Source organism: Garra rufa, chromosome 6, assembly GCF_049309525.1.
Source record: "Garra rufa chromosome 6, GarRuf1.0, whole genome shotgun sequence".
Classification (NCBI taxonomy): Eukaryota; Metazoa; Chordata; class Actinopteri; order Cypriniformes; family Cyprinidae; genus Garra; species Garra rufa.
In genome coordinates, this window is record NC_133366.1 from 32,953,358 (window position 1) to 32,961,392 (window position 8,035).

Sequence of the window (8,035 nt, forward strand, 5' to 3'; positions counted from 1 at the left end):
ATCTATCTATCTATCTATGTGTGTGTGTGTGTGTGTGTATGAATATATATAAATAATATTGTGCTTATAATAATACTAACATAAACACTCACAGTTTACTTGAAAAAAGACGTCTATTGTGTAACTGCATCATCTACACAAATCATTGTGCTTGTACCCCGACGATCGAGTTAAACTGCATTGTTTCAGTTACTCTCTGTGTAGTTGTCCACAACGCTTTGGTGACAGGACTTTGAAATAACAAACAGGGAAAACGATAAAAGGCATAACTTTACATGACTTTATCCAAGCTCCATGATTCGTAAGATTGTTTTATTTTTTGCTTCATTTGAACGGCTTGTGATCTCACCGAAGTTGGTGGAAATCGCTCTTCGCTCGTTAAGTTCGCCATCATTACTCTGATTGACCGCGCCTCAAAAGAAAAAAACAAACAAACTTAAATCTCGCGGTATTTTCCCCTGCTTGGGGCAGAATTTTCAGCGCTTCAAGACCATAAAATTCTGAGAGACTGATTGGCCGCATATTTATTAATTTACCCTAGCAACAGCACATGACTGGCTATTTGGCTGAACTGCAGGGGCGCTTTTTCTCAGCGCCCCATGACAGAAACGATACAAGTCTGTCTGTGGAAATTCACTGGTGAATGAATGTCACTAGGTGGGAAATGTTGTATATGTTTTCATATCGCATGTAGGCACATACTGGTGAGTAAAACCGAATTAAAAAACTTAATTTGTAAAAATACATTTTACATTTTTAGCCCCTTTTATCAGGGAGGGCGGTGCCCCAGCGCCCCCTATGGGCCGGCCGCCACTGTTTTGCACCATATACTCCGTGAAATGTGGAGCAAAAGTGATTTGTGCATCTGTGAGGCAGCGGCAGGCAGGCCCTGTTCAGAGAGCAGAGAATTTCGGCCAATCACCCCGCAGGCGATGTGAAGGACCAAAAGGTATGCTTTTTTCTTATCTCCCCCCTGCAATCATTCACCGTTATACATTTGTTTAAGTAGTTTTAATATGTGCGCTGGTCGTCTAAGTTGGTAATCATTGTTAGTTGGGTTAATTATAGCCTTTATTATTTCCTAACGTATCTGTACTGTTAAGTTTGCTATTCAATCGTCTCATAATTAAAGATACTCTCATATTAAACGATGTAAGTTATTCCTTATATTCTCTTCTGCTTTACCTTCTAGAAAAATGACAGAACAGTCTCATATCACATCAAATGTGTAACGTTACAATGTTTTTCTTTCTTTTGGTTTGGTTTGTTTTTGGTGGATGGTAACATTTATAGGAATAACGTTACCATAGTAAAGTAAAGGTATTTTATTTGCCCAGTAGGCATAATTGGAAGCTGCAGTGAGTCACAGAGCTGGTTAATTAACATTATATAAAGCCAATACGATTTAAAGCATGTTTTAAATCCAAAACTACTGCAAATTGGTGTTCCATGAAATATAAAATCACTATTTACATAGTTTAATAAACAACAAACCAAACCAAAAGAAAGAAAAACATGGTTACGTTACACATTTTATGTAATATGAGACTGTTCTGTCATTTTTCTAGAAGGTAAAGCAGAAGAGAATATAAGGAATAACTTACATCGTTTAATATGAGAGTATCTTTAATTATGAGACGATTGAATAGCAAACTTAACAGTACAGATACGTTAGGAAATAATAAAGGCTAATTAACCAACTAAGAAACAATGATTACCAACTTAGACGACCAGCGCACATATTAAAACTACTTAAACAAATGTATAACGGTGAATGATTGCAGGGGGGAGATAAGAAAAAAGCATACCTTTATTGGTCCTTCACATCGCCAGCGCGGTGATTGGCCGAAATTCTCTGCTCTCTGAACAGGGCCTTCCTGCCGCTGCCTCACAGATGCACAAATCACTTTTGCTCCACATTTCACGGATGGTGCAAAAGTGAGAGCGCGCGGAACTTGTCATTTGAAGGCGAAAAATCTGCGTTTGAGACTCGTAGCAGTAGATTCAAGCAGTTGTAGTAATTGGACTTGCGATTATGTTAGAAAACTATCCAAGAAAAGTAATGCATTTGTGATCAGATATTCTACAAGTTTGCAACTCTCATTGTATGGATTCACATATTAATTTGCGGGTGTGTAAAATTTCTCCGTGACTTCACATTTTTGATACGGGTGTGTGAATGCGTTTTGCACCATATTCACTGCAGCAACTGTACAAAAAATGTGAGTTTCTTCATGTGTGATTCGTAGAATCGGATTTGTGCACCTGCAGTGAAGAATGTGTGAAGGTGTAACTGTTGTGTTGTGTTTGTAGGAGAGGAAAAAAATCTACAAGTTTACAACTCCTAAAAAATTTTTCTCTGTGACTTCAAATTTATTGATACACATGTGTGGGTATGCTCTACAGCTACAAATTCCGCTCTCACATGTGTTCAGTAGTTTTGCACCAAAAATACCTTCATACACTATCGCCCACCATGGGCCAGCCGCCCCTGAGTAAAGGGTTTCTTAGCTTTAGCAATCCGACTAGCCACTAAGTAGGGGAGAATGGGGTAATGTGAGACATCGGGTAATGTGAGACACCCCCTGTATCTTGGCAACGGACACATTTGTGGATATGTGAAAATTATGTTTTTTAAGCCCCTCCCATTTCCCCTTGACCATGAAGGAGAGGACCTCATGGTGCTGTGATAAACATGTTTTTTTCACAAAAATATTTTTTTTGCATGAAAAAGTAATTTTTCTTGCTGTCAACTTAATGAACTGTTGTGTCAAAGCAAATTGATTCAGGTAGAAAAAATTATATCGTACATGTTGATGATCTACCAACATATAAAACCATGTGATGATGCTAGCTGAAGATTATCCTGAATTGCTAAGAAAGATTGTTTTTTTCTAAAATGTGGCGGTGGGGTAAAGTGAGACAAATACTGTGGGGTAAAGTGAGACATGAGGCACAAGTTAAATTTAGTGGTAAACATACTTTAATGTAATATTACACTACATTTGCTTTATTTTTAATGTCAGAAACATTGTAGAAAAGCCATCATGCCAAGGCAATACACCAGGAAGACAACCTGGGGCATAACACCCCTGGAGGAGATTGAGAGTGCAGCCACTGAGGTCAAGGAAGGAAAGAAGTCTATAAGAGCAGCTGCAAGGGATAGAAGTATTGACAAGTCAAGTTATGGGGGCAGCTCTGGCCTTATGGTTTTAGAAAGTCCGACTTGTAACAGGTTTCGGATTTGAGTAGTTCTCTCCTCATCTATGCCTGTAAACTTCAGGGCTGGAATGTAGAGTAGGCCTAGTTGTAGAGTATGACAGTAGGCTAATGTTCTAATCCAGGTGGGTCTAGTCCTGTTCTGAGGCTGTTCTAGCTGGCTCTAAGGGTCCTGTGTTCTGACCCCCAGACTGTGTTCTAATCTAACTGGTTCTATCTGTCATTTGAATGTTAATCATAACATTTTGAATTATATTATGCTGTATTTGATTTTGTTCAGAGTTACTTTCAAGTCTTTATAAAAAATTTGCTTAATTGACCAATCCCCATGATTCTGTTACTAATCCGACATTAGTTCTGGGATGTGTGGTTGTCAAGCTAGCTCTAACTGTTACAATATATGTTATTATGGTAGTTTTTTGAGTGGAAAAAGTAAGTGGTTCACTTTACCCCTTTGATTTATCTGGTTTGTCTCAGTTTACCCCGAAGCTGGGGTAAAGTGAGACACAAGGGCCCGGTTTCGCAGACAAGGCTTAAGCCTAGTCCTAGACTAAAATGTAAGTCTGAGTTGTTTCAACTGAAATAAAATTGCACTGATTGATTTTAAAATATATCAGTGCCTTTGTTTTGTCTCAAGATGCACACCAGTAATGTTTTTTTCTAAGCATGTTTATAAAAATTACTTAAATGTCCTAATTGAACTATGGTCTAATACTGGCTTAGTCTAAGCCCTGTCTGGGAAACCGGGCCAAGATGACTTTTTTTTAAACAATCATATTTTCACTGACTTTCATCCTGAATACATTCTGATCGTTTCAATTGCTAGGAAACATTCTGAATTAATGGGAAATGTGTAAAATTTACAGATATATAATTTTAGCTTGCTTAGAGGGGAGCAAATGTAAAAAATGTCTCACTTTACCCCACTCTCTATGAGGCTTTTAGAGCAGCCACGTCTCCGATGTGGTTGCTTTAAGCACTAGTTTTTGCCCTTCTTGATCGCGTTTCTTACGCTCAAAGAACTCAAGAGGTGTGGCTTTAAATGTAGGAGCCGTACTTTGTTGAACTAACGTGGTTCAAACGATGAGACCATACCCAGCAAACATTGGTCGGACGGCAACGTCGTCTCCCCGGCCAAAAGGGGTCGCGGCAGGACGGCACAAATGGTGTACTAATGGTCCGAAATCAACGTCGTCTCCCCGTCCAAAATTAGTCGCGCCTGGACGGCACAAATGCACAACATGTCCTAAAATGCATTTATATACGCTTATACATTTGTACATGTCTATATTTGTCTGGGGTTGCGTGTATTCAAAATTGTATGTACGGGTAGTTCAATATATACCATGTCGTGATTATGTCCAGAAGGGACGTCCTTTACACGTCCATTTGTAGTCCATCATGACCTTCGAAAAAGTCATTAAGTAAAATGAAAAAATGAATGTACTTACACGTGGATATGCCCTACATGATGAATAAGCCACCAAATTACAGTAATAATCCAGAACTTTATTTCTACGATTTTATAATAATAATAATTATTATTATCATTCATTATTATTATTATTATTATTATTATTATGTATGCATATACATATAAAATCAAAATTTCTCGGGTCACCACTTTACGTCTGAGTTGGATCAAAACGGTGCTGCCAAGATCTATCTCACCATGATCTTGCGAGAGCGCCAGCATATTTCACTCCAGATCACTAGGTGGCGGAAATTTACCTTGCGGTTTACCTGTTCGCCAAAAAGCACAAGATGAAGACATAGCCTTTTTTTTCACAACCACGAGGAGACTGGAGAGAAGGACGCAAAAAGTTGCCATTGCGTAAGTACAGTTTCAGTATTATTATGCTTGAGTTTTTTAAACTTAGATTTGTTGGCATAAAACAACTTTATGTGCGCATTATTATCGGCAAATTTAGAGTTTTAAAATATTGGTTGGGCTAAATTTTAGCTGTTTGGCTACAAGTTAGCCTTTTGCTTTGTTTTACAAACAAACTACTTTGCCACAGTCTAGCCCTGAATCCACAGCTGTTTTACTTAGTAAAAATTCAATCCAAAAATCAGGTCTTAAGTTTTTAACTTTGTTACTGCTAATTCTTATTCCATTTCCTAATGGAACTTTTTATAATATTAAGTGGGCATATGCATGTTCACTGCCTCAGAAATATCTCTTAATAAAGTAAAAATAAAAATCCATAAATCCACAAATTTGCTCGTCAAGCGTTTTTTGCAGAAATGCATTAGTTATGCTGATACAAATTTTTGTTTGTAAATTTGTTCTGGTCTTATGTATTTGTGCATACATGTCCATATATAGAATGTAAACCTCTATTTAACATTTAAACCAGTGTAATGTAAATACAATTATATTTACAAAGCATCAAAAACATATTTTGTACTTACTGTTTTTATTATTTTTTTAATAGTTAAGTGGTGAATCTCATAAACGTGCTGTGGTCTGCAAATTATGTTTGACGTGTAAGTTTATGTAAATGTTAAAGTATTTTGTACTTTTAGATTTGTTAACATCTCGTCTGAGTATCAAAGGAAGTAGAGACGACGAAGATCAAGAGTTGATGCCTTGACTGAAGATAGCAGCTCTGAGTCCGATGGGTCAGCGGAGCCAGTCTTGGCAGGGGAGAGCATTACCTTTACAGAGAGCTGGAGGGGAGGGGGGGGGATATAAAAATAATTTATATATATTTCACTACTTGTAAATTATTTTGGTTAACATTGTTTAAAACATTAATACTGTTTGCATTGTTTTTGCACAATATATTAAAATTATTTTTTTCCCTATTTTAAATTTTGTTTGTATGTTTGTGTTTATTGGTTACAGTACTGTTTGCATGGGATTTGCAAAATAAAAATTATTACAAAAGTGTCATTGTTATAATTAGTTATACAACGTTATAAAGACGTTCAGGTCCGACTGGAGCGAATTTGTCTCTTTTAAGAACCTTAATAATTGCCTATTACAACTGTACAAACTAGGCTGTTGTATATGCACGTTTAGGTGAATATAACCCCTGAAATAAGCAGAGACTCATATTAACGTCCAGAAGAGGACATTTTTAGACGTGCACGGACCGTGCAGAAAAGACGTGTGATTCACGGTCAGATGACGTCAAAGACGTCGGTTGGATTTTCATTTTGGAACTATTTTTCAACCATGACGCGAGGGACGTCTTTTCAACGGTAATCGGATGTCCAAATGTTTGCTGGGTATTCATGAAACAGTCGAGAGATGGCTTAAACGGGGCGTTATTTTTCGTACGTGACCTGTGGTTAGAGGCATTGTTTCTTGTTAGCAAGACATATGGCTTAATAAATTATGTTCTTGGGCATAATTTGCAAGCTAACATGCAGTACAAGCTATAACCTACGTTTAACCTAAATATAAATGATTTTATTCAGTATTTTTGTGCGTCCTCTATAAAGCACCATTTATGAGTAGTGCGCATGCGCACAAATGCCTAAGGGGACTTTCGGAGTATGACGTAAGAGGGCACCTGTGCTAAATCAAACATGAAATACAGCGAAATGACAGGGAACAAAAAATATTAAACGAGTGATTAGGTGCTATGTTCAATACAGTTGCATTTTTTGAGAACTCTAATCAGTTAAATAGCAGAAGTTATTAGTTGGTCATTAAAAACGGCCGTGCTTTGTTGAACTATGTGGCTCAAACGATGAGACCATATTCATGAAACAGTCTTTACTAGCTAATTCGTTTCCACAAAAACGCAGCACAAATAAGCAAGCATTTTAACGTTTCCAATACACTAATCTACTATTACTGTTCAATCGCTGGAGTGTTTTTATTTTTTAAATGCCTTTATGTAGTTTTGTGAACACGGACGAAGAAACGCCAGCCCTGAAGCTCATCCGTAAACCATATAAAAGCAGCTCATATGCGCTTAATATAGCTCTTTAAAATGATATTATGTTTACATTGCGTACAGTCGCTGGAGTGTTTTTATTTAAATGCTTTTAAAAGAGGCTCAGTGATGTAGTTCGCAGACCGAGAGCTCGGAGCCTTGACTCTCATGTCAGTACAACAGAAAACACTGGCTGAAGGCAGCCCTCTCCGTTTTAAATGAAACTACTCGCAAACACCTGAATTTAGCTCTTGGTGTGTTCTAAGGGGTTGACGGAATGAAATCGCTGGAGCATTTAAATTTTAAAAGGCCGTATTTATTTTCATTTTCCGCTCCACCCCTTCAGTGGAGTGGATGATGGCTTAAACGGGGCATTATTTTTCGTACGTGACCTGTGGTTAGAGGCATTGTTTCTTGTTAGTAAGACATATGGCTTAATAAATTATGTTCTTGGGCATAATTTGCAAGCTAACATGCAGCACAAGCTATATCTTCCATTTAACCTAAATATAAATGATTTTAATCTGTATTTTTGTGCGTCCTCTATAAAGCACCATTTATGAGTAGTGCGCATGCGCACAAATGCCTAAGGGGACTTTCGGAGTATGACGTAAGAGGGCACCTGTGCTAAATCAAACATAAAATACAGCGAAATGACAGGGAACAAAAAATATTAAACGAGTGATTGGGTGCTATGTTCAATACAGTTGCATTTTTTGAGAACTCTAATCAGTTAAATAGCAGAAGTTTTTAGTTGGTCATTAAAAACGGCCGTGCTTTGTTGAACTATGTGGCTCAAACGATGAGACCATATTCATGAAACAGTCTTTACTAGCAAATTCGTTTCCACAAAAACGCAGCACAAATAAGCAAGCATTTTAACGTTTCCAATACACTAATCTACTATTACTGTTCAATCGCTG